This window comes from Pelodiscus sinensis, chromosome 27 (genome assembly GCF_052426305.1).
Source record: "Pelodiscus sinensis isolate ZL-2025 chromosome 27, ASM5242630v1, whole genome shotgun sequence".
In the NCBI taxonomy this organism is placed as follows: Eukaryota; Metazoa; Chordata; order Testudines; family Trionychidae; genus Pelodiscus; species Pelodiscus sinensis.
Genome location: NC_143078.1, coordinates 1,999,007 through 2,025,570, shown reverse-complemented (window position 1 = coordinate 2,025,570; position 26,564 = coordinate 1,999,007). Strand labels below are relative to the sequence as shown.

General features: G+C 44.9%; 1 long non-coding RNA gene across 2 annotated transcripts; it reads left to right on the top strand.

The window, feature by feature from the left end:
* Positions 1–1,014: 1,014 nt before the first annotated feature.
* Positions 1,015–25,086, top strand: LOC142820895 (uncharacterized). Of its 2 annotated transcripts, none has more exons than XR_012897872.2 (6): positions 1,015–6,576; positions 7,737–7,791; positions 14,393–14,565; positions 17,052–17,244; positions 17,556–17,629; positions 24,348–25,086. It is a non-coding gene; the product is annotated as an uncharacterized LOC142820895 (long non-coding RNA). The 2 variants fall into 2 exon arrangements; XR_012897869.2 differs by having other exon boundaries at positions 7,737–7,795.
* Positions 25,087–26,564: the final 1,478 nt, after the last annotated feature.

Sequence of the window (26,564 nt, the reverse complement as noted above, 5' to 3'; positions counted from 1 at the left end):
CTGTTTCCAGCTCGCCAGGCACAGCTGGCTGGTCAATGTGTTTTTCCCCCCATGTCTTTTAAATATTTTCAGTGCATCACGGCTGCACGAGCTCCCAGGGGTCGGCTTTGACCTGAAATCGTTCTTTCCCAACACGCTTTTCTCCTGGCGGTGCATGCTCGCTGGTCTGGATGGGGGAGCTGCCACCAGTGCGGAATTTTAAATCTTATTTTGAAACTCCCCCTGCCTGCAGCAAACCTGGCACAAAGGGGAGGCCAGAGAAAGGAACGACGGGGGTCCCCATTGCCTTGGTGGGGAACTGAGGCCCAGGGGGTTGAAACTGCTTCCCAAAGAATTTTTCCAAGAGGAAGAAAAGTTACCAGGAGGTGATGGGAATATCCCCATTGCTGCCCCACTTCCTCTTTGCAGCCATCCCCGCTGTCTCTTCTGCACCCGAGCTGGAGGGGAGAGTTATAAATAAGCAACAGGGAAGCAATTTTACATGGTTTTATTTTCCTTTAGTGCACTGTGATCTATGAGCCGTCACAAGCAGATCTCTTCCAAGCCGCTGTCATAAATCATAAATATTTATGGCGTTTAATCATGAAGCGGCAACAGAGCAGAAGGAATGATAGCCAACCCAGTTGGGATGCACTTAGCACGTTTCCCCGGAGTAGCCAGAACAGGCCCCTCATGCTGCCTAACCCAGCATCCACTGCACCAGGTCCCTCCGAGGTTGCCTAGGGAATGCGAGCAGGGGGAAGACGGGAGTGAGCTGCCGGATAGCAAGCTGGGCGAGGAGAGGGGTCTGGCACTGCAGTCACCAGCAGGGACATCACAGCCCTGGACAAGGGGGGGCGGGGGCAGTCAGTCACTGACCGCCAAGGCACATCCTCTGCTGCGAACCAGGCAAGGTTCCCTCTCATTTTTTCCATGTGTGGAATATATTTTATGTGCATGGAGGCATGTGCAGGTGTGCACCCCCAGTAGAAACCTATGCCACCGGCTCCCAGAAGTCAGAGCAGCAGCAGCTGTTCCTGGGGACGATGCAGCCCAAAGCCAGGTTCTCAACAGCCTGCAACTGCTGCCAATGCAGGGTAGTTGGCCGTGCCATGGGAAATTTTGCTTTAAAATGTGTCATGTCATTTGATGATATCAAATAAGGGAGAGTGAAAAATGTTCCTTAGAGCTCCTTTTTAGGAATAGGAAGGAAAATACAATACATGTGGGTAAATATTCTGGTGAGATTTGACTTTTTTTCCCACACTTGAGGGAGACAAGATTTTTTTTCCTCTTCTTCCCCTCTTTTGATCGTTTCCAAATTGCCTGAAAAAGATGAGAGATCTTGATGCAGCACCAGATAAGTATTGAGAATCATGAAAAACCTGGCCAAAATATCTTTTGAGTGCCCAGAACTAGTCTCCTAATCCATACATAAATACATGGCCTATCTTTCAAAGATGTGAGCACCCTGAAGGGCCTTCCGTACGTGTGTGCAGAATATGCAGCTGCATAGGGCACCCAAAAATTTGGGGCACCGCTGGGTCTTAATCTCCACCCACCCACCTCTTCCTATCTAGTGGTTTTAATTAAACGATTTTGATTAACCCGGACCACCTCCCAGTGCCCATGGGAAGTTGAGGGCAGCAGCCTCAATGGGACTCTTGGGAGCTTTTGGGAGTTTAGGAGGCAGGGTGTAAAGGCTTGCAGTAAACCTACAGAAGGTCTTTCCAAGTTGCAATATAGCCCTGCCCCCGGTAAGTTGACCCTTCCCCCAGTGGCTTTGGAACCACCATCCTATCTGTTCTAGATGCTGCATGGAGTGTGGGGGCCTCGGCACCATGTCACATGTCCACAGCTACAGCTTCCATGGCCCCTCCTGCTCTGGTGACACAGCTGAATATTGACTAGACTGTCCCAGCTGCACAGCGTTTCCTTACCTGCCGAATACTGGCCCTGAATCCACACTGGGAGGTGGGGCTGAAAGCTCTTGAATTAGCAACTGAGCTGATGGTGTCGGAGACTGGCACAGCTGAGAGCCTTGCATGCACCAGAGTCTCTGCTCATCCCTTTCGTTTTCCTTCTCATTTTAGGCCTAATTCAGAGCTGTTCTCTTTTTGCTTTAAACACCAGTGACAGTGACTGACCCCTGTTGCTCTTCCCTCCCCCCAGACTGCTATGTACTCTGCCCCCCTGCCCTCAGGGCTCTAGCAGCCCTTGTGGGCTAGGTCTGACAGGCTGTTTCCTCTAAGTCTTCCTTTCCTAGAGGGACCTTTGGTCTGACCCGATATGGCCGTTCCTGTGTCTTGGCCGAAGGGCTTGGCTCGGAGGACCCAGACGCAGGCAGGTAGCCTTGTGGACCCGCAGGAGTTGAGGATACCTCGGCTATCCCTCTGAAGCTTTTGCAGTATAATGGTTACACTTTGGCACATGGAGCCAGTCTAATGGTGGGTGTCCTCCTAACATTCTCATAAGGGAGGTGGTGGGCAAGGCAGATGTTCTGTTCTACAGGCCTCAAGCTGCAGGTACTGCTGGTTTGCTGCTTCTAGGCCAGAGCAGCACCTTCTCCTAGAACTAGAGTAGCCACATGTCCGGTTTTGAACCGGACAGTCCAGTATTGGAGCTTTCTGTTTGGGAAACCAATTGAGAAAATAGAAATGAGAAAATAGAAATGTCCGGTATTTTCTAAATCAGATGTAATGTAAATTGTGATGGAATGTCAAGTGTGTCCGGTATTTTTGTTGAAACCATCTGGCAACCCTACCTAAAACAGAAGCTCCACTCCCTGGTCAGCTATTAATTTTCAGCCCTGCATTTCTTCTCTTACCCAAGAGTTAGTGCTTTCATAAGAGAGCACACTTGTTCGCTGACCCTCTAGCCTGATATTTGGCACCAGGCAGCATTTGCCGTGAACCTGCCATTAATTACGTTTACTTGCAAAAAAATAATTAGGCAGCCTACATTTTGATCACTGTAGTTCCAGCCTAATGAATGTATGTGTCAACTTTTTGAATGTATGTGCAACTTCAGCTTCTACTGTAAATATCAAATTAAGTTCATCGTACAGGTCCAGCACATGAAGCCGTTACTACTTTGCCTGCTTTGCAAAGCTGCTTTGTGAACAGATAAGGAATGCAGATAAATCGCTGGCTGTCCATTCTCTTTCACCTCCCCCTGCCGCTTGGGGTGCAACTGTCCAGGGGAGGGAAAGTACTGCCAGCAGTGGGAAGGTTAAAGAAACACTCCAAAATCCAACTGGGAAATACACTAAGACTTCTCTCCAGTTTAAGTGCCTATATCCCCACCAAGTAGTACTGATTGTTTTCTAAGGCCAATCAGTTATTCATTTACTTCTAAAGCCTTTATCTTATGTGCATCTGCAGAAATTTAAATCCATAACAAATAGCTCATTACCAGTGCCACCTTAAATGGTCTCCAGAATTGCAATAGCTCAATATTAGCAGGATGCTTGTTATGCTCCCCGTGGGAATGTCTGAACAAATAGCTGAGTCTTGCTCCGTCCTTCGAAAGCCAGCAGATTTGAACGCTGATGGACTAACAGCAGGAAACAGGTTCTGGAGTCAAGGGCCCTATGCTGTACCACCTGGTCCCATATGCTAAAGCTACAGGCTGTCTGTGAAAACGCTCCAGCTGTCACGCTGGTACATGGCAGGAGAGAGGTGGTATCCTGATCGGTCAGGATACAAACTACATATAGGTGTTTTTAGATGATAAAAATGAACTCCTTGAAATGAAATGCAGACTCCTATTGACTTGAGGAGGAGTTGCATGCAAATACTATTAATATCTAATGGGGAAAACCTGAATCCTGTAAGTGACCTGAGGGGGAAAAGAGCATCTTCTGCAGAAACTACAGTTGGTTCCTCCCCTGTCTGATCTCTGGAGTGTCCTGTTTGTTGTTGTTTTTTCATGTGAGTCACCAAAATACCATCCAGCACCCATACAAAACTGTGCATGATAGTTAACCCCATTAAATCGTAACGGATTAGTCAGCTGTTCCTCAACTACAGAGCTGCTAGGAAACATCTAAGGCTCAAAGTTCCGTGGCTTGGAAAGTGATTTTCTAATTCGCAAACTTCAAAGGAATTTTGGAATCCTACAAGGTAAGCGAGACAGACTGACATTAATCCACTGGAGTGCTGCTTAATGGCCTATTTAACTTTTGGTTTGATAGGTCTTTAATAGGCAGTTGAGCTGAAAGCTGTCTGGTTTGGAATCTCCTCCAAGCACCCATCCTCTGTACTCCATTCAGCTGATCTCCCTCACATATGGGTGCCATCTTTTAAAGGGGCAGCTACATTGCTTGACCCTGCAAGGTGCTAAAACCTCCAGGGAGGGGTAAATGCTTCGTACCTGTCAGGAAGGTCCTGAGCTTGGTGCTGGATGAGACACTCCAAAGGTATGTACGTCTACACTATGAATATGAATTGAATGTAGGAAGATCAACTTTTTAGCACCCGAATTTACAAAGTCAGAGATGCATGTCCCCACTGTGCCCATGAGGCCAACAGTGGGGTGGGTACCTTTGACTTTAACAGCAATGCACTGTGGGTAGCCACCCCCCAGTTCCTGCAGCCCATTTGCATTCTCTAGAGGTTAAAAAAGGCCCTGGATGTCAGTGAGATTAGATCCTCCCTTTGCCTGCTGAGCCTGGAAGAGAGTTACCAAAGTACTAGAACTTCCATTTGGATTTTGGGAAAGCATAAGCGAACGGGCTGTTAACAGGGAGTTTGGAGAGGGAGTTGGGAAGGGGGTGAGAGACACTCACCATCCTTTAAAATCTTTGCTCTACACTTCTGCCTTTCAAGGAGGCTTTTAATACCTGAGGAATCTCTCCGAAGGAAGGCAGGTATGGATGGTGATAGCTCTGCTGTTACCACCTCACAGCATGTGCCATGTTTGTCTTCCACCCAGAAGAAAGAAGGGATTTCATCTGCACTAAGTGCAAGCTGGTCACCGTTTTGGAAGAAAAACACAGAGGACTTAAGGTCCAAGTATCGACCCTACGTTCTATCAGAGAGGATGAACACTTCCTTGATAGAAGGCAGCATTTAATCCTGCCAACTCAAGTATCCCCCATTCCTGTAGAGGTAAGTAACCACTACCAGGCTCTCTCCACAGGCATTGCAGTGCTGAATGCTTTGGCAGGGACCTCTCAGGGAAGAAATCAGAAGGGAACATCATCTACCAGAAGACATGGGATGTGTAGTCCTAGGGATGGGGTTCTATGACCACCACCCCCAAAGAAGACGACAGATGGTGGTGGTCGGGGGGGGACTCCTAAGAGGAACTGAGTTGTCCATCTGCCGTCCAGACCTGCAGTCTCGAGAAGAGTGCTGCTTACTGGGAGCTCGCATTCATGATGTGACCGAGAGTCTTCCGAAGGTGATTAAACCTTTGGATTGCTGCCCTTTCCTGCTTCTCCATATAGGAACTAACGATACGGCCAAGAATGACCTTGAGTGGGTCACAGCAGATTACGTAGTGCTGGGAAGAAGGATCAAGGAATTTGAAGCGCAAGTGGTGTTCTCGTCCATCCTTCCAGTTGAAGGAAAAGGTCCGAGTAGGGATCGTTGAATTGAGGAAGTCAATGCGGGATTGCACAGGTGGTATCGCAGAGATGGCATTGGTTTCTTCTTCGAAGAAGGAGAAATAGGCTCAAGTTACAGTGGGGGAGGTCCAGGTTGGAAATTAGGAAAATCTATTTCCCTAGGAGGGTGGTGAAGCACTGGGCTGGGTTCCCTAGGGAGGGGTTGGAATCTCCATCCCTAGAGGTGTTTAAGTCTCAGCTTGACAAAGCCCTGGCTGGGATGGTTTAGTTGGATTGGTCCTGCCTAGAGCAGGGGGCTGGACTTGATGACACCTGAGGTCTCTTCCAGCTCTATGGTTCTATGGTTCTAAGAAGTGTCATTCACCTGCATGAGCTGTGCAGGGAGCGAATGAAGATTGGAATCTTTACTGTCAGAGAATAGCAGATACACAGGTTGGACCTCTCTGGTCCTCACCCTCGACATCTGACTGGTCCCGAAAGAGGGAATTTGCCGGATCAGGGGAGGTCCCCTGCTACCGGCGCCCCAGCTGCTTCCCTTCCCCGCAGCTATGCTGCTGCACACCTAACAGCCTGGACTGCCATATCCCCAGCCCTGCTACCGGGCTGCTGCATCCCCGGCCCAGCTACTGGGGCTACCTGTACCATGGCCCCAGCCCCCTACTGGGGTGACCACAGCCCCGGCTATGCTGCCGGTCCCAGCCCCAGCACCGCCGGGCTCTGAGCAGTCAGTCCTCTTACCACCGAGGCTCCCAGCCAGGACTCCCTGGTCTAGGAACACCCTGCCGGACCACGGATGTTTCCCAGACAAGGAAGTCCTGGTTTTTAGAGGTCCAGCCTGTAGCCCTGTCTAGCCAGTGAACGTTGTTGCCACGCTGTGACTCTTGGCTCTGATATTGCAGAATGGATGCCCCAGTGCACATTGCGGGCAGTCACGCTCCAGAATGCCCCGGTCTGAAGGAAGCTCTGTGCAGCGGTGGCTGTGTGACGGCTCTGGGGTCCTTGGGAACAAGAAGCAGGGCAGGAAGGTAAGTCACCGTTTGCTTTTCATTTCAAAGCTTTGAAAATGACCCAGGGTTGAATCGGGTTGAAAGCTTCAGTGATGCTCTGAGTTTGAAGGGCCAGAGCACGAGCAGTTGTTCAGCCCAGTTACGGAGCGTGTCCCTGCGCCGCAGTCAGTAAGGAAGGGTTCTCAGACCACTCAGCTCTGGTGTAAGCAATAGTTTTGGCAAAGGATCGCTGCTATTGCCAGTGGTACCTGGAATGGAGGGAAAACCTCCTGTGTGACAGTCTGCAATTGGCATAATTACTTGCTGCTGAACTGTTGGTGCAGTGGGCCTCACACTGGTCAGAGGAGACTGTCATTTAAATCTGGTAGACACGTTTTCTGGACCGTTGGCAGCTGCAACAGAAAAGCCAGCTAGAGGCAGGCCTCAGCACCAGGGTTGCTCTACTCTGAGCGGAAAACCAGGTTGTCCTCGCATGTTGCTTGTGCCCCATCCCCATTAGACATCACTAGAATGGTGTGGCTATGCTCTTCGCAGCAGGCTTCCTGAGAGGCGGAAATGTTGCAAGTGCCTCTGTAAAGCAAAGGCCTGGGAGAACAGGGTGCTGGAAAGGGTGACCAGGCGGGGACACGTCTGACCAGCAGCACCTGTGCTGCAGTGTGAAATGCTGCAGGGATTCAGACCCAGTCAGGGCCCGGCTGCTTGTGACTAAGTTGGATTCCCCGCGGAAGGCTGGTGTCTTTGGCGCTGAGCGGTGAGGAGGTGGAGATGGCTGGTGCAATGCCCATGTTTGTTTGTTGCAGCTTCGATTCCGCTGCAGAATGACTGCTGAATTTAAATCCCGGCAGGCTGGTGGGCGGGGGTGCCTCAGGGACGCGCTGTACAGCTTGAGGTGACTGCTCGGAAACCAGCTCGCCTCTCAGGCCCTTGGAATAACGCAGGGTGTGCCTGGGCTGCTAGGGGCAGCTGGCTCGTTCCATGGCCCCAGGGGTTCAGTTAATGGTCAGGCTGTCCCCTGTGGCTGGCAGGGCCTTCGCCATGGCCACATGCACCGATGGGTCATTGCTGCTGGCCAATGGTGCATGACAGGAGCTGATGGGCTCAGGGCAGGACTGGTGCTTGCCACCCTGGAGCGCTCCCTGATTCACCGGACGCTGTAGCTGCATCTCTCTGCCCTTCAGGTTTCCCATCCCCAGTCTACCGATGGGACAACCTGCTAGCTTCACGTCGCAGAAGGTGGGTGAGTATTCGCCGCGCACCAGGGGGTGGTAAAGAGCTTGATTACCAGAAACCCTAGCGGGAGCGGGGGTCTAGATGTAGTCTCCCAAGAGACTCTGTATATTCTCGGCCTCAGGGGAATCGAGGTTGGGGGCAGCAATTGCCACATGGACTCACTGGGGTTTGTGTCCTGCAGAGCAGGTCCCTGGGGTGGAGCAAGAACTGCTGCAGTAGTATCCCTTGGTAGTGTGCTGGAGGGCATTTGTTCCTCCCTCGGCATTGCAGCACTGCTGCTTGTGTTGTCTTGGTGTGAGGGGTGGAACGTGATTCTATACGCAGGGAGGCAATTGGTCTCATGAACAGGGCATTGGCCTAGGGCTCGTGAGACCTGGATTCTGTTCCCAGCTCCACCAGCGATCTCTCTCTCTCTTTTTTGTTTGTTGAAACTAAAAGTTCTTGGGGAGCAGGGAGGAGCACGTCTCTCCTGTTCTGGCTATGTAGCACCTGATCTCCTCTGGGCACTGCTGCAGTACAAATAAATAACGCCCCTAATGGCGATGTAGTGACAAGTCTCAGAGGGGGAGCTGTTAGTCTGTGTCCGCTAAAACAACTAGCAATCCTGTGGCACGTTAGAGACGAACAGATTTATTTGGGCATAAGCTTCTGTGGGCAAAGACCCACTGCGTCAGATTGCCCATGAAAGCTCATGCCCAAATAAATCTGTTAGTCTCTAATGTGCCACAAGATCCTTTGTTGTTTGTACAGTAACAATGCACTAACATCTGACTTAAATACAGTGCACTTCCAAGAGCACAAAGCATTTAAAAACATGAGTTAATTAAGTGTCACAACCCCCCTGTGAGGTACAAACATAATTGCCATTCTCATGGTACATTTTGGGAGAGAGAAAGAGGGATTTATTATTGTGGTAGTACTATTATTACAGTGCCAGAAACATGCTTGGTAATTAAACCCCTAAGAGGTCCCTGCCCCAGTGGTTCGCAGAGAAAACAGACTAAATCTACATAAAGGATGGGTGAAATAATTTGTGCAAACTCATAAACTTAGTGGCAGATCTGGGCGTCCTGACTCTAATCACTGGTGTGTACGTCTCGTCGTGGTTTAACTTCCATTTGTACTGGGGGCTAAGATCTGAAAGGGCAGCTTATCTGCTCCACTCTCTAAACTGGATTAGTTCCACCCCTGCATTCTAGAGGCAACAAAGAGTTGCCTTTTTGCAGGAGCAACCTAAATCCAGAGGAAGGCTACACTACTCTGTCTGTAAACATCAGAAGTACGCTAGTGTAATGGAAAACTTAAGCAGTAGAAGTTAGTAAGGTAGGTTAAATAATTTGTTACGTGGTATGTGATCTGCTGAAAATCTGTTAGTAATACAAACACACATGGAGAAGCAAGCTCGCATGACTATTTGATTTGCTAAGAACATCCTTTAAGATCTACTGCCACCCCACTGTTTGCCAGAAGCACAAAGCAGCAGTAGTGTCAGGAGGAGGTGGCATATGTGGAGACTTTTCCTCATTTGGGGAATTTAAGAAAAAATGAAGAAAATAAACTCTCTTTTCTTAGAAACCCGGGAAACAACTTCCAAAGACTCCCTGACATGCGCATGTTGCCCTAGGAATTTTTTGATCATCTTCACGCAGTTAGTGAATGTCCTTATTTCCCTCTTGCTGGGGCGTTTTAATGCATTTAAGGGTGAAGTGCTCCCCTGTGCTGAGGTCTGGCTTGAGGCCTGGCCCCATTCCAGCTTTGTTCTGAGGATGTAAGCGGTGCACAGCCCTGTGCTGGCCCTCTAAACAGCTGAGAATTTTAGTCATCACCGAAAATGATGCCAAAAGAAATTGTGTTTGGATCCAGCTTTTTCTAGCAGGGATCTTCCAGTGGTCACTCTGTCATAAATAGCTGCATTGTTTTCATGGTGAGTTTGAAATGTCTGGGAATTTAACGTATGTAGGAGAGATGACCCCCATGCAGCTCGAAGAATCCCAAAGTTTGGCTTGAAGTTGCTTTCAATTTTTTTCCCAAACCTGAATGTCACAGCTCTGATTTTAGGGGGCTTCCATTTCTTGCACAAGGAGGACTTTCCCTGGGGAACTTTTATTCTCCCTGAATATAAACTTTAGTGTAGGAACTTGTCACATTTACAGGCAGAAGGTTGAGCCAAATCTCATCCTCTCCTCCCCACTACCAACCTGGGGCGGAGGGGATTTGAGGAGCTAGCCAGTGGCTCTGTTCCCTAGAGAGTTGGCGAGTGCCTCAGCTGTGTACACAGGACCACCACCTCTGAGTGGGAGGTTAGGAGTTTGTGTTCTTCTCTGGTACTGTAGCTCTCTTGCTACACCACAGCTGGAAGAAGAGATTTTCATAACCCAGGCCAGTCGCTTGTGCTCAGTGTTGGGAATTAAAACTGGTCTGTAGTGCATACCGCCTGCCAGCCGCTGAGGAGGGGCTAATTTTTTGTTTCCAACTCAAGCCTATCAGCATTGCTCAATAACTCTGCTCTTTGCTTCACATCCCGGCGAGGCTGTCAGGTTGCTTCCCTGCCCCTTGCGGTAATCATTGCCAATACCTGTCCATCAAATGTGTTTTGAGTAAATAAATAACAAACTATAGGGCTGCCTCATGCCAACTGAAATGTCCTTCTCCCCTTTCTGTAAATAAAGTCATTCGCTCATATCTAGGTACAGCTGTTCCCTTCGCAGTGCTGGTTTGTTCTCCGCCTTTGCTGAGGTGGCGGCTTATTTATACCCTACACGTCTGTGTCTCTGTCTGTCTGCACCGCATATAGTACTTTCTCTCCAGCATTTCCAATAAGCCACTAATCTCCACAAAAGCATTACAGCATCTTGGCCATCCAGTGAAACACTGACAGCTCCTCCAAATGTCTTAGAATGCAGACTGCGTCCAATCAGCGTAACGCTTATTGGTGTCGCATGAGAGGGGTAAGCATGGGGAGCTGATTTCAAAAGCACTTCTGGTTGATGGGAATTGTTCCTTTAAGCGCTCTGTCAGCTCACATCGGGTCTGCTTGAGCCTAGGTACAAGAAGACTTGTCGAGACAGGTAATGCCTTGCCACATTCCCACAAGGGATGTGATGAGACAGCAGAAAGTGGATTGAAGGAATGAGGTTACTTTGGCATTTTGACATCCATATAATAAATTCCATCGAGATCTTGCCATAAGCTAAAATTAAAGCCCATACAGAAGGTTGTATCCTGCCCCCTCTGGGGATTCAGTTTAAAAATCACCTGGCCTCATTACAAATTTGTAATCCTAGTGGCCTGAGCTTAGCCCAGATTCCTAAAGTTTGCGGAGACATTGCTAAATGTCATGAAAACGGTGCTGCTTTGTCAATGTCTAACTGGGGCCAAGAGTAATTAGGGCAAATAGGAAGCAAGAGATCTGAGGCGAGAGACTGGAAAGGATGCAGCAGGGAGTTTAGTGAGGAGAGGCTGGACAGCCGGATGGCAGCTGTCACTGGAAACCTGTCTCGATTAGACAAAGGGACCTACTGGGAAAGCACATGCTAGATCCCAACTAAGGAAAAACATTACAACACAAAGTGTTTCCTATCCAGAGAGTGTTGTTGAACCAGGACTGGGCTACGCTTTGGATTTACATAGCCTCTTGTTGCTTTTCCTCCCCAGCAAGACTGACAGCATGACTGAGGTATATGAAGGAGTATATGTTAAAATGTTGTCTTGGAGCACTTCTCATGTGTTCCCCATGCCAGACGAGGGCATCTGTCTATACGTATCAGGTCCCTTCTGTGTCAGCCTGGCCATGCTGTTGAGATGTGTTCTCTGTTACAGTGGCCTGCCTCCATGTTCCTCTCTCTGAGTCCCTGCTTCCCCCGGTGCACTGCATTAGATCCTCAAAGCAAGCCCATGCTTGCAGAGCATCAGTTCAGTGTCTGACATTTGCTTTTTTTACACCCCGGCTCAGCCCGGCTGACCTTAGCAAAAAGACGGGCTCACATTTTGAGTCTCTGTGTTCCTCTGAAAACAAGCATTGCATGCAGCAGGGAGAAGGGGCCGGGATGTGCGCAATCGCTGGGGCTCTGAAAGGCACTTGAGCACTGCACATCTCCAGACCCAAATGCTAGAAATACCCTTGCAGAGGGGAGGAGAGTGAGGCTCAAGTTCTGCTGGTGGAGGGGACAAGGTTTCACGCTCACCTGCCTTGTGACTGACGCAGATACAGCAACTCTGCAGAAATACTCTTGGCTAGGAGGTTGAGATTGGCAAGTGGATTTTTGTGCGTCAGCTGTTCCGTTTCCTCCCCTGTGGGCGTGGACTCCACAGGAGATCAGATCAGTTAGGTCTGTCTCCTTCTGCATCTGCGTCTCTGATTTTTCCAGGAACTCAGACTTCTGCCGTGGACTACAGTGTGTGCCTGGACTCCCTGCGACTGCCCAGCGGCTGAGCCATGGCCCATTGTGGTTTCCTTTACTTGTATGGCCAGGGGAGCCCACAGTGTCCATGGGCCCCTGGGCAAGGGGGGGCTGAAAGGGGCAGGGCCTCGGAAGGAAGGAGTGGGGTTGAGGCTGCCAGCCCTCAGCCCTCCCTGGACTGCAGCACTGGGCCCCCTAAGCACTTAGAGCCGCATGGCACTCCAGCAGCATGTTAAAGGGCCCAGGGCTCTGGCATTCGCCACTTCTGCAGTAGCAGTGACAGCTGGGAGCGCCAGGCCCCGGGGCCACTGCTCCCCTCCCCCCTGTTGGCGGGCAACGGCTTTAGTAACACTTGTCCTGGACATGGAGCCTTTTCAGGTCTAGTTCGAAACGTATTTGGACAAAGGAAAATGACAGTAATTGGCTGTTCAGTAACCGCTGCTCCTGGGGAATTTTCTTCAGCTCTGATGTTAAGCACCTAATACAATGGGATGATACAATACGTCATGTGAAATCTCATGTTTGCCAGAATGAAGAGACTGGATGGAAGCTTGCCACTCTCTGAACTGGATAGAGCCTGGTGCAGAATGCTGCGCTCTTGGAAGGAGTGAATGTTGAGACGAACTTGAAATTCTGGAGAAAAATTCACTGATGAACAATTGCCCCAGACTGGTGAATGGAACAGATGGAGTTTTTCTGTAAACAAGTATGATTGAGTCAGGATTTTAATGTGTAGTATTGCTTTGTTCCAGCATCATGCAGCAAAAATCCTTTACCTAATAAATATGTAAGAGAGAGCGAGTGTCCTTTCAGGATCATCCAGGGAAACCAAATGACTGAGATTAGCATAAGTGTCAGTGTGGTTGCACAGTATTTACAATGAAAAGGTTTTGTGGCTGCAGTTAAGTTAATGCCATTACATGAGTGGTTTTAAGTAGGATGCAAGTGCCCATAAAAGGAGAGTAAAAAGTGTGCAATTTCATAATGGTCCAAGGAATATCACTGAACATAAAACATGGGATAATGACAGTACTCAGCTCTTGATTAGATCTTTTCATCCGCAGACCCGCTCTGTGCCCCAGGGGAGAGAGTGAGGGAAACCGGCAACAGAGGAGAAATGACTTGCCCAAGGCATCACTGCAAGTCACTGGCAGAGCGAGAAGTAAACACAGGGCACTGGACTAGGCTAAGGAGCCATATCTGCTGTACTCAGCTGCCTCTCCTGTTTCAATTTGCCACCCCCATGTGCCCTCAGCTATATTGTGAACAACTGACCTAGCACACAGGAAACAGGAGTACTCCCAGCTCAAAGCATGCAATTCCACCACTTCCTAAAATCTCTCATGGCAACAGGGTGTATGTAGTTAACAAACAGTTAAATACAGCGGAGAAACTTACACCAGCTATGGATCGGACCAATAATATTTCTGTAGGATGGTATATTATGAACATAAACATAGCTGTGCAGGAATCATCAAGATCCAAGATCAAGCAGCTGAACCCCAGCAGGATGGGGGCAGAACCCATTTTTGCCAGGTGGGTGGGTGGGTGTGTGTTTTTCAGAACCTATATACTCTGCTGAATACCGATTTGTCAATTTCAAAGAGAAAGAGACTCTGAATATAGAACGCGGAAATGACTATAAAATTAAACTCAGACAGTATTGTTTTAGTCTGCAACAAAACCATTTAATGTTTCTAAGGAAGTCTTGGTATCCTAGATGATGATTGCAGATTTTTTTTTCCTTTTAACAAGAATGAATTTTGTGAGGGTGTGACATTCTCAGATTGACATGTACATAAATAAAAAGAATAAGCAGATCCTTGTTTCCAGTCCAGTGCTTTGTTCTTTATGGTGAGGATTAGCTGTACAGCTAATGTAGAGGGGCTGAGGATTGATATCTATAAAATAGAGTTTAGAATCAAAGAAAAATCTCATGTTTCTGAGACGGCAATTAGTTCTGACATCTTAATTATAAGCTCAGAGGAAAGGTTGGTGCCAGAATTGAGAGCTTTGAAGATTATTATTATATTGTCATTTCTCATTAGTGACTGCAAAAGGAACCAGTGCTAAATGGTAATGGTTTTCACAATAGAAAACCTATGGAACTACATATTATGTCCCATTTGTAAACAGAAGTAGTAACACAGCTTTGATGTATAGTGATGTGTTACTTTACAAACATTAACATCTTTTATTTCTAGGAGCCCAGAAAAATCTGTTGTCTGTCTGTCCACATGCATCATTATTTTTAAACTAAAAAGCGCATGGGGCAATTTATCCGAAGAAAGTATGCAAGTTTAAGTCTGGAAAATCCCACTTGATAAAATGCAGAGCAACTTCTGGATTGTGGGTTGAACAAGTCCTAATTACGAGGGTAAGTTCCATGTCTAAAGAAGATGCATTGCTCAGTCAAACATTGTGGTGGAACCTACACAGAATTTGTACATCTTAATTTCAAATTTCCCCTCCTCCATTCATTTACCTTTGCAGCTTTTAATGGAAACTACCCTCAGTTGCGTAGCTGCCAGAGGTTTCAGCTGCATTTTTGCCCTGCAAGCGGTGTAGAGAAAAAGAATGATCACATTTTATAGAAAGTTATTGTAAATACTTCTATTTTTAAAAAAAATGAGGAAAGGATGCTTTGACTATGTTCTTTGATGCTACAGCTGACATTTACAAATAGTCCCTGAATCTGAGAGAACCTCTCTGAAGCCCACTGAACAATGTGACTTTGGTATTTATCAGCTGTCCGATGGCAGTGGGTATTGTTGTACTTTACAGACTGAAGGCTGTTTGTGGCAGAACCATAAAGGCAATCCAGATCTTGAGTCCTTGTCCCTGTAGCTGGATGCACGTTACAGAAAAGCGAGTGAGGTGCAATGGAAAGATTTGGATTTTTGTTCGGTGCAAATGCACTCTCCACTATTAGGGCTGCATAGTGAGATCCTTGAAAATTATGCAAAGCTTTCACTTCCGAATTATTCAGTGGTCTGACTGCAGCAAGTAACCATTAATAATTTAAGCACACTTGCCTCTGTTCTTAACTGAAGCCTGGCTTTTCTAAACGGTGTGAGGACAGCTAGAATATGTGGAGGTCTACTGCAGGTAGTGCTGGAAGCTCTGTATTCAAAAATAGGTTTAACTGGGGTTCTGAAACTTGCACCTGGTGTGAACCACGTCCTAACAGAGCGTGGCATTGGCACCTACCCCCTGCCCATGGGCATGGAACATTCCTGTGGATCTGTATGCCAGCATGGCGCCCTCTCAAGGAGGGAAATATTATCCCCATTCTGTAGATGGAAAAACTGATATTGAGGGGCTAAACTCTGATTTGCTAATGGTCACATAGAAGGATGCCACTAAGCAAGGACTTCAACCCAACCTTCTTGAGTCCAAGTCCAGTGTTCGGCCTGCTAGACTCACTTGCCTCCCTGGAGAAAGGTGCCTCACCTACATCATAAATATGAATTACTTCAGCACTTTTTGACCCTATTTTAAGTGGTGTGGCTTCTGCAGCATTTGACCTGTATGGACAGAAGAACACAGCATAAATGTGTGAGAAAATGGTGTTAAAGCTCTCGCAGAGATCTAGGCTAAAAATATGGTTCCTATATGTTTATAATGTGGCTAAGCTGCGTACTACTTCATTCAAAGGTTGCCATGATAGAAAACGCACTTTTCTAAAGCTTACAGTGAAGTCCAGCGTAGTCCATTACACCACTCTTTAGGATTGCTTTGAAAGGGGCAACTTTGACTTAGCAGTGCTGGAGCTACTGTGTGTGTTTCTACTGTTCTTTTACTGTTAACTCGTGGCATGAATTGGTCCCTTTTAAAAAGGTTCATTGGGTGCAGTTCCCTTGTAAAGTGGAGCAAGAGATGAGAAAATGACTCATTTAGTCACTGCCCATCAGTGTCTCTCCACTGTGGCGAAGGTTAAGTCAGGGACGGGGAGAACTGGTTGGGTGAGGAGCCACTGGCCCACAGAAAAATCAGTCTGGGGACACAAATGAGAAGCAAAAAGATAAGAACAACGGCTCACTGACATGGCCCCCGACTGAGCAGGAGAAAGACGCTCTGCACTTTCTCCTCACGCACCAGAGTGTGGTGGGGGGCAGGCTAGCAGATTGTGTGCTCCAGCCCCACGGATAGGCAGCAGTGGGGCTGAATCACCAGTGCAGACTCCCTAATGCTGGAGGGGGGACCATTAGCCTCGGGGGCTGCATCCAGTCCCCGGGCCTCAGGTTCCCCATCACCTGGGTTAGGTGATGGAACAACATGTGATTAGCTTGTTGAGAGACAGTTTAGCTAATCTTTTTGAATGGAACAATCACCAGCTCCTGGGGTTAATTTAGAGCAGCATCATTAATAGGTAAGAGCCTGTACTTACAAGAATTACCTCTCTGAAATTGAATAGATGCCCTAATCCTTGTGCTGCTTTTCCTTTCTGAGGAGCTGCTGAGAACCAAGACAGAACTAACTAAATCTTCCTACAAAGGTCTTTTTTCTCTTAAGCAAATTTCTCAACAAGTCTTAAGCTATGATAACATTATCTAGATGTTACTGCCTTAAGGTGAAGTCAATTCCATCTGTGTTCATTGTTAAATTTCTTGTACTAAAATGAAGATTAATTTAAGCTGACCATGTAAGCAGCTTATTTCAATATGAGCTGTAATTACTGCTGGGGAAAGCGTCCCTTTAAAAGTTTTATCACTCACTTATTTTATGTTCATATTACTTGCTGTGATGTGGGTATCTAGATTTTTACTATCAACGTCAGCCTGATTAGCAGGGGCTGACTCTGCTGGAAAAGGAGTAAGTGCATCCTGCTGACTCACTAAGACTCGTTGTAATTTTTTTCAGATATAAAGGAGGAGAGACTAGCAAGATAACGAGAGAGAGGATCTAGAGTGCTGGCTGAGCCAGAAGGAAGGAGGGACCAAGCCTGGAAGAGAGAGGATGCTGAATTTTGTTAATTTCTTTATTAGTAAAGCCAGTTCTTTGAAAGGGGATGAGTTTGGACTCTACCTATTCTTTGGACCGTGTTTTAAATCAGGTTAGGAAAGGCACCTACTCAAACTACTATTTATTATTTATATTACGGTAGCACCCAGAGACTGCAATTGAGCTCAGATTCTGGCTGTACTATGTACTGTACAGACATGGAAGTCCTTGCCATAAGCCTGTATAGTCTAACTTATAATTCTTCATATCTTTCAAATTCATGTTTCTCTAGTTTGTCATTTTCCCCCAGATTCAAAAAGCTCCTCATTTTAGGCCTACAGTACCATGGGTTCTGATGTAAAAACTATTGCAACAACCTTCACCACTGATATTGTTCCAAAACAGAGTTTCTCTCTTTTCTAGAAAACGTATTAGGAGTTGCTTGATTGTGCTCCCGTGTTTTAACTGCACACTTATTGCTACTGAATTACTTAAAGGTAATTAGCAAATCCTTTTCCTTCAAAATGTTTTTAACTGGTAAAGATAATTTCTTGTACATTTGTTGTTTTGTTTTGAAACTGTATAAATACAACTATTTAAATAAGAAAACTTAAAAAAATACGAAGTCTGCTATTACTGACTAGTGCTAGACAGGTCTAAATAGAATAAAAAGACCATGCTGTGTTGTAAATCACTGCAGGGGGACAACTTAACACTTGTCTAGTATCACAAAATGAGGTAAGTTAAAAAGCATGTATGGTTGTCAAACAAATTCCATTGCGTAATAAAATGCAATAATTCACCACCACCCCCTTGTTAATTTCACTTAGTTTATTGGACTGGTTTTGGTTTATTCTTCCACCTAGGACAAGAAGCTGATCTCTAAAAATAAAGACAATTAATTGGCAAATTATAATTATAGCTCAGATCTTTCCCTCCATTATCGTTCTCCTTTTCCAGTTCCTATTTGTAATTGGATGCTAAACTGCTCAGTTCTATGCAACAGGTTAAAATTAATCTCTGGTCAGTAGTAAAGGAAAAGTTTTTCTTTCTGACGTGACTGTGAATGTCCTGCAAGAGGGGTAAGCACTGCAGTGATTAGCAGAGTGGACATCTGGCCTTGGAGAACAGACTTTTTTCTTTGATACTCTGTAAGGAAGTTTGATTCTATACATAAATGTATGTTTTGTAGCTCTGCTCTGTGCTCATTTCCTGTGTTTCTCCAGACGCTTCACTACTCCTTTAACTGATATCAGGTTAGGCATGGTGTAATGATTAGGGAAACACAGCATGATGGGACTGGGACACGCAGAGTCTGAGGAGAATAGAATTTTGGATTACGGTCATCAGGAGGAAACCATGGGGCTATTTGAGCCACCCCCATTCCTGGGCATAAAACTAGCCGATATGTCAGGTTTCACAAAGATCGCTCAGGTCCCATTAATGATGTAAAACCACTTACCGTTCAAGTGCTTTAAAAATGCAAACCCTGCTCCTGGAGCAAGCTGTAGAGAAATAGTCTGATTCTAGAGAAAGGTTGAAGTAGGGGATTTCAGTAAATGATAATCAGAAACTAAACTTAAAACAAAACCAGAAGGGAACTATTTAACAAACAGACAAAAATATGATAAAACTCTGAGACCACTGAAATTAACATTGTACTAACAAAGCCATTCTACATCCAGGCCAAGAGTTGAGACTGGCCTCAATCTTCTCGTTCTGAGTAATTTCAGTGGTTACAAGTCTGTTTTTAGAGAAGTATTTGTTATAGGAACATCAGCACTATTTTTATTTGCTTGCTAGATAAAATAAGGGCCTCTAAAAGTGTTGAGTCCAACCCTAACCAAACTGTACCATGAAAACAATAATAGGCTCTTTCCACAGCCTTGTAAATTCTATTCATAGCTTTTACTCACAATTTCTCAACTAGCAATCACCCCACATGATAGAGGACAGTACAATAAAGGTCAAATCCCAGCTAAAGTGCAGTTTATGCTCTTATTTTTTGTTCCATGAGAAGGTAAGTACTTTCTGTCTACATATTAATAATTTAATGGGTTATAAAATCCATAAAGAGCTAGGGCAAAATTCCTTGCTAGTGTATGTAGGTGTAAGTCCACTTACTTAATGGAAATTTACCTGCTTTTATTGTAGGGCTGGATTTTCCTCTTGGTCCCTAAGTGTTTTCAAATTAAGACAAAAAATGCAACAGAATGTCAAGAAATATGGACAATGTCAAATACAGAATTTATAAAAAGCTTTGCATAAAGGTGTAAAGTAGTGAGGGGAAAGTCCCAGTACTGTAGCATCCATTGCATTTCCTGTGTCAGGAAAGACTAAACCTCTGCAATGAGAGCTCTCTTTTTACAGAGGATGAACTCCAAAACCTGAGAAATATAGATGGTTTGTTTTAGTGCAAAACAGTTACCGTTCTTCAGCATCTGTTCTGCTAATATAAGAAAAGTTCAGAACTGAGGAATGTTCATCTTCCACTCCTGCATCAACTCTTACTCTGGAAACCATCGTGTTGAATTATAACCTGATAAAATTTAAAATCCTTATTATGTGTCTGCTCACAGTCTGCCAAATAGCAGAAAATGCAAAACCACTGGTTCTTGGCATGGCTCGCCGATGGCGCTTTTAGAGCATGCAGTTGTTTGAACAACAAAGAGGTTCAGGCAACAGCTGTTTAAGGGTAAACCCTCAAACTACAAGAACAGCTGGTTCCGCATGCAAAATTGGCCGCGTCGGCCCATTGCTGCTGTAGAGTACTGAGCCCTGCAAGTCTGAAACAGTAGAGCTGTCCTTGGCCTACTTGCTATTGTGGATGCAGCCTGTTTCCAGCTGATGGATCTGATATGATACAAGAAAGCCATTCTCAGAAGGGTTTGATGTTTGTGGATAGAACGGGGGAACTGCATGTGTATTGACAGGAAAAGAGGTGGCACAATGAAAGCCTATGGATACCAGAGCTGGTCTTAGGGGCCGCCTTTTTTCTTTTTGCTCTACAAATTTTTGTCCGGTAATTTTTTTTTTAAACCATCTGGCAACCCTATGGGTGAGCCTGGGTGGTCGCCCAGGGCCGCCAATTGGTTAGGACCAGCCCTGAGGGTTAAGCAAAGTAAACACCTGTAAGAATAGCCTTACTGGGTCAGACCAATCTAACTGATATCCTTTCTTCCAATCGTGGCCAGTGCCTAGATGCTTCTGAGGGAATGAGCAGAACAGGAAGATTTAACAAGTGATCTATTTCCTGTTGTCAAGTCTTAGCTTCTTGCAGTCAAAGGTTTAGAGAGACCCAGAAAAAAAATGTAATTGCAATTGGTTGCATATGCCTGTGAGAGAGGCAGTTATTGATGACTGTAGTTCTCACTCCTCCACAGTTGAAAAAATGAACTAAGATTACTTGTCAAAATGAACAGAGAAACCCAAGCAAATACCTCTCAGACATTCATTCTGGGGCGCTCATTAAAACTCTGTAATGTGATGAGATGATCAGAAATGTTTGGAAGCTACTAAATACCAAGCAAGCAAGGCTAAAGGTCCAGTCACCCAATGAATTCCAAGGTCAAGATGCCTCTAATGACAAAGCTCAAGGTTCAAGACAATGGCAAGAATCAGACCCTTATAGCTCCTCAATTACCCTACAGTAAGTTGGGCACGGGGGCGCCTTACATTGGACGGTTCCTGAGCAATATGTTTATCATCAAACCCCTTAGCTTCTTAGTCATTGGTGAACACATAGGTGCACAGACAATTCCCTGCGTATGTTGCAGGACTCATAGCAAGTCAGTGACAAAACTGGCATAGAACCAAGGCATGCTGATTCTCAGTCCTGCACTATTTCTACTGGAAAGCAAACTTGTTCTGCAAAGGCTTTGAATACTTACAACCTATATCCTATACATACGTCTGAACAATTGTTATTTACATAGTGTCCGAATGTGTGCTACACACACATCTACTTTGTTTTGAAATGTAGGAGGGAGAAGAACATGGTCCTGGGAGGCAGAATTTATGCTATCCTTGCTTATTTTAGGTGTCTGCATGCTGTGGTGATGTATGTAATAAAAACACACAGATTTCCTCAGCAGCTTTTCTGACTGCGAGATATGGGTTGATGCTAATATGCAGCCTGCTGGGTTTGATACGTTTTTCGTTCCCATGTGACGATTCTGAACACCGCAGCTTAGTCAGCCCAAGTTGATGCAGATCTTTATTAATACATAGGTTTATTTTTTCAACTTTCTTACAGCTTGATTAAAATCCCCTGGTAAGAGCTTCTTGTGTGGCAGCACATCTTACAAAGGCAGCTAATTTATGTTGTACTTAGAACTTTGCCTTCACATAATTCTATCCTGGGGTCACACAATATTCAAACAGACCATCCCAGAAAATTATGGCTGTAGAATAGGAAATGTCTATCTTTGAACCACCCCCTACCCCCAGCAATTTGTTTAGGATTCCATAGAGGCTCTCCACTTACTGAATAATTTGTTACCTACGTTTGAGACATGATGCCTTGGAACATGCAAAATTGAGCTGTGTGGCTTCTCCTGTTTCCCTGGCTCCAGTGTCCTGCTGTCTCTGTTGCTGTCATGAGTTAGCACTGCAGGCCAGGTCTGCACTATAAACTTACATTGGTATAATTGTTTCATTCAGGGGTGTGAAAAGTCCGTTACACTGTGTAGAGAGCATGGTGTCAAAGCCAGGGCTTCTCCTGTCTGCATCACGGTTGCCTCTTGTGGAGGTGGCTTAAAAGTGACATTCGGACAGCATCTCCTGTTGGTGTGGTAGCATCTTCCAGGAAGTGCTACAGCTGCACCAGTGATGCTCTGTTATTGCCCCCTTGTGAAGTGTTGACCTGCCCATAGTTTTTATCCTCAACACCCGTTCTTCCAATGCTTTCACAAGACTGTGGGTGGCCCATTGTCCCCTGCAGGGAACATGGCATCAGTCGGCATGCATAGCCCTACAAGGGTGTAATCGCTTTTCACTTTGTGAAGAGTGGTCTTTGGTGGTGGTGGTCTCATTGGATTCCGTTCCCCAGGAGTATCCAGAATTAACACCCATTCTTCACACAATCCACTGAAACATGCAACTTTAAGGTTTCTCAGATGTTTTCTTTTCTAGCTGTCCAGTCTTCCTTCTTACCTAAACTGGAAACATTAGTCTTGCCTGTCTTTGAATTTCAAGCTACATTTTTTCCCTACTTGCTACAGTGGCCCAGGTTTCCACCAGGCACAGCACTGCACGCATGTTGCTTTAGCATGGTTGTCAGTGGCGGCTGGCAGGATGCGAGTTGGTAGGGGTGTTGTATTCCCACTGAACTCCCAGCTCAGAGTTATGAGGTTTCCGTGAAGAAAGATGTTTCATTCTGTTTTCATGTTGGTTCAGATCTCACTACCATGCTTCCACAGAAAACTAGCTTGACACTTTAGTGTTGCAGTTTCCTTAGAATTTCCTCCATCAAAGAGGGAGATGTGACCTTTCCTTGCCCCCAGTAGAAGCAGCCTTGGGGATTTACTCTCTAAGCCCACCGTGAATCCCTATGGATCCAGTTGATAGGAAGGGGGACAAATGGCAAGAAGTCGTCACCGGAGTCAGGGATTGTTGATGTTAGGGCCCCTTGCCTAAGTAATGTTCTTTGTCTTATGACCTCTGGAACAGTCACATGGCTAGGGACTTACCTATGTCTGCCACTCTCTCCCCACCCCCTAGTCAAGGCACGGTGGGGCGGGAGGCGTAACGGACTAACCTATTCCTTTAAATCCTTTTGGAAAGACATGTAATTTGAGCCTGATCCTGCCAGGTGCTGGGCACCCATGCCTCAGAAGTCGGTGGAGAGTTGAGAATGCCAGCAGCTGGCAGGATTGGGCCCTTGAAGGGGAATTTTGAGGCTAAGTAATCTGCGTGGACCCATGCTTTACTGTGCCAGCTGAAGCTGCGGGGAGCTTTGTGATTGACTTTGGGAGCAGGATAAAGACGGTCTCTGTGCTCTTACTGCCCTGTGCTGGTATGCCATGCCACCTTCATTTTTCACAGAAATCGACCAGGGCATCTCTACAAAGTGTTCTACATCAGGAAAACACTTTGCACTTGTCCTAATGTAACACCCCAATTCCCTCTTCCTTCTCTCTGAAATGGCTGGTCTTTAATTATGATTCAACATTGGTTCTTATGATGCACTATTAATATTTGGATTGCCTTTGAACCTCAGTTGTGCAATAAGCACATTTTATTTCCCCAACTACCAAAGAGTTCATTGACTTGAAACTGTTTCTTCCTTTAGTTACGATACCATTATAGGCCTGAGGTCTTATTTTTGTGATTTGTATCGGTGCTGAATGCTGATAGCTCAAGAAAGATTTCAGCAGCCAGTGGGTAAAGCACATTGAACTAGATACATTTCTCAGCTTTGATGGAGCGTTAGCTCTTGGTGAGATTCAAACATTAGCACTCAGTAAATACATAATGCTTCACACCCCAGTACATTAGGTTGGATGGTTATAAAGAACACGTTCCTTCTGCGTTCCTTCTGCTTATCTGTAGGAGAGCTGAAATACTTTACATGTTTGCAAGCTGAAAGACGTACATCAGAAGAGGAGGAGGAATGAAAAGTGAACGTAATCGCTGTCAGCATTGCATAAATGTGAATTAAGGTTGTCAGCCAGTTCTCTGAGTAGACAAAGTTTTCATTACAGAACTATAGCTTCTTTGGTTTTAAGTCTATAGTATGCCTGAAGTATGAGATACCGGGGAACTAAAGAGACAGGTTTGTTGAGAGAGCATTGGTCTTAATAAAGGCAGTTGGTGCTGAAATGTTGACATGTCCTTATGGGTACCTGTATTGTTAATTCAACAATATGAAATCACTGACTTTTTTCTAATTATTCTTTCGTTCTCTTAGGGATTTATTCATCAAATGTCTGATGTGGCAAATCTATTCACAGATTACAGAAATTAACAGATTAAATTAGTATGTCCAGAATTTGTCCACTCAAAATCATGCCTCATTTTTAAAGCATTGATCTGTTTATATATTGTTTTTCCTCTTTCAACTGGTACAAGGGAATTAGACCACTCATTTTTACTTAATCTTTATAATAAAAAATGAGAGAGCAACACAAAAATAATGTCAAAAGTGAGAATTTAAATCTGCATGGATTAAAGTCTTTACTAATACTTAGGTTTATTTTCTCTACTTTCTTACAGCTTGATTGAAATCCCCTGGTATGGGAGTTACTTTATCCCATGAGCCAACTCCTAGATGTATGTATGTACATTTGTTTGTTCAAAGCCCTGGAGTCACGTGAATTCATCAGAATCTTAGCATTAGTTGTTTGTGATTGTTTGTTTGTTAGTTTTGGGGGTTTTTATTAGTAAGTTTCCAAGCTTCATCATGATTGTGTGGATCAGCTTGAAAAGGGTTGAAATCCAGAAGGCAAATAAAAACCTCCAGATGTATTTTTATATCTACTAACTTTTGTTTGTTTGTTTTTTGTTTTGGGGGTGGTGAAGCCTGACTTGTGTGTATATATTTTCAAAACCATTAGGGTTTGGCAGTTCTGCAATCACAGATGACTTGCATACCTGTAAAGGAAAGCAGGGACCTCAGGAAAAAATGCTACAGTGTAGCTAACAAGCAGTGTGGAATTCTCACTGCTGCAAGATAATGCACACCAGAACGAACAATTTAACAGTAATTTAAATTTAGAAGAAAAAGATTTAGGTACCATTGTGGACAACTCATACACGCGAGCAAATACATTTTAAATGACACTGAATACAGTGAGCTAAATCAGTCCTTGGTCTAACTCCATTAACCTTGGAAGAATTACAAATGAATATGAACTAATGTGATCAGCCAGTAATCAATTAATGTCTCCGAAGTTGCTCATGCAACTTTTAGACTCCATTGTTTCCCCTCTGGGAGCAGCTTTTCTAAGTGCAACTAATTTTTTTAGTTGTAGATTCCCTGTTTTAGGTAATAGTTACCATAAAAACTGGATGGAGGGGCCTGTAGATGTATAGAGGTTTGTAAGCCTCTGGAAACTAACATAAAGATATAGTGTGTTTGTTTTGAGTGCATTTCATAGCAATTTCTGAAAGATGTCATTTTCTCAATCTACACCAATATGAGCCCTGTAAAAAGAGTTCACATTTCAAAGCCGTTATTGCTAATAGCCTCAATTATTGTGCAAATTGATGTGAATATCAGGACATATAGTTCATGAGTAGGTTAGTGAAACAAAGCCCATTGTTTTATACTGTAGTGCATGGACCCTTTGGAATCTATAGCTACCTGTTTTTCCTGTTTCCTTGTATACAAAGGAATGTAAGTGTTTGAGGAATGGAAGGTCACACCCCTTTATGTTTGCAAACATGGTATTACTACACCCTCATGGTACTGTAAGTTGAATTAGTGTATAAGTTTAAACAATCGTTTTAAAGATACGTAGATTGCTGTATCTCTGAATTGAAGTGGGACTTTCATGTAGTCAGCTTATGCGAAACTATTACTTTCAAAAAAGGAAACAATTTATCTTAAAATGACTCAGATAGTGAGAGAGATTTGCAGAGGAAATACAGTTTCTAGTGAAGAGGAAAAAAATTAAGAGTGGTAGGTGACACCAATTTGAAACTGTGACTCAGCAGACTTTCAGATCCATGGAAGAGAAAATGCATTGTGAATTAGCCTTGCAACCAGTAGTTGTTACTAGTGTCATTATTAAACAATTGCTCTAATGCACCCAGACTTGGATTCTAATAAGTTGTAGTCTTAAGGTCCTTGGCATGCAAATGTTTGTGTGTGTGTTTAATTTTAGGTATTTGACTAGTCACAATGAAGTTAGCATAAGTGTCCATACAATTGAGGCTGGAATGCTACAAAGAAGATAAATATTACAGACTTTAAAAGAGAATTACTTTTGTTACATGTCATTTATATATTTGTAAATGCATCTAAAGAAGGGGGTTGAGCTGCTAAAGGGCTAGGCACTAAAGAAATTCTGCTATTGGGCAAAGATGCAAGAACAGCACGATGTTTTCAATTTGGCCGGAGAACATTCAAGTAGGAAACTAGCAGAAGCAATCTTGGAATTGTTTGTGATTATCTTTGAGAAGTTATGAAGAATGGATGAGGTCCTATGGGATTGGAGAAGAACAAATATAATACCTATCTTTAACAAAGAGAGACAGAGGAGGACATGGAGAATTTTAGAGTGGCCAGCCCAACTTGTATAGCTTGAACGATGCTGGAACAAATTTATTAAACAATTATGTGGTAAGTGCCTACTAGCCACTGGGATTATACAGGTAACAGCGAACATCACTTTAAGAATTCATCATTCTCTACTAGCCTCACTTCCCTTTCTGAGAAGGGGGCTGGCCTAGTGGATAAGGGCAAACTAGTAACTGTGATCTGTCCTG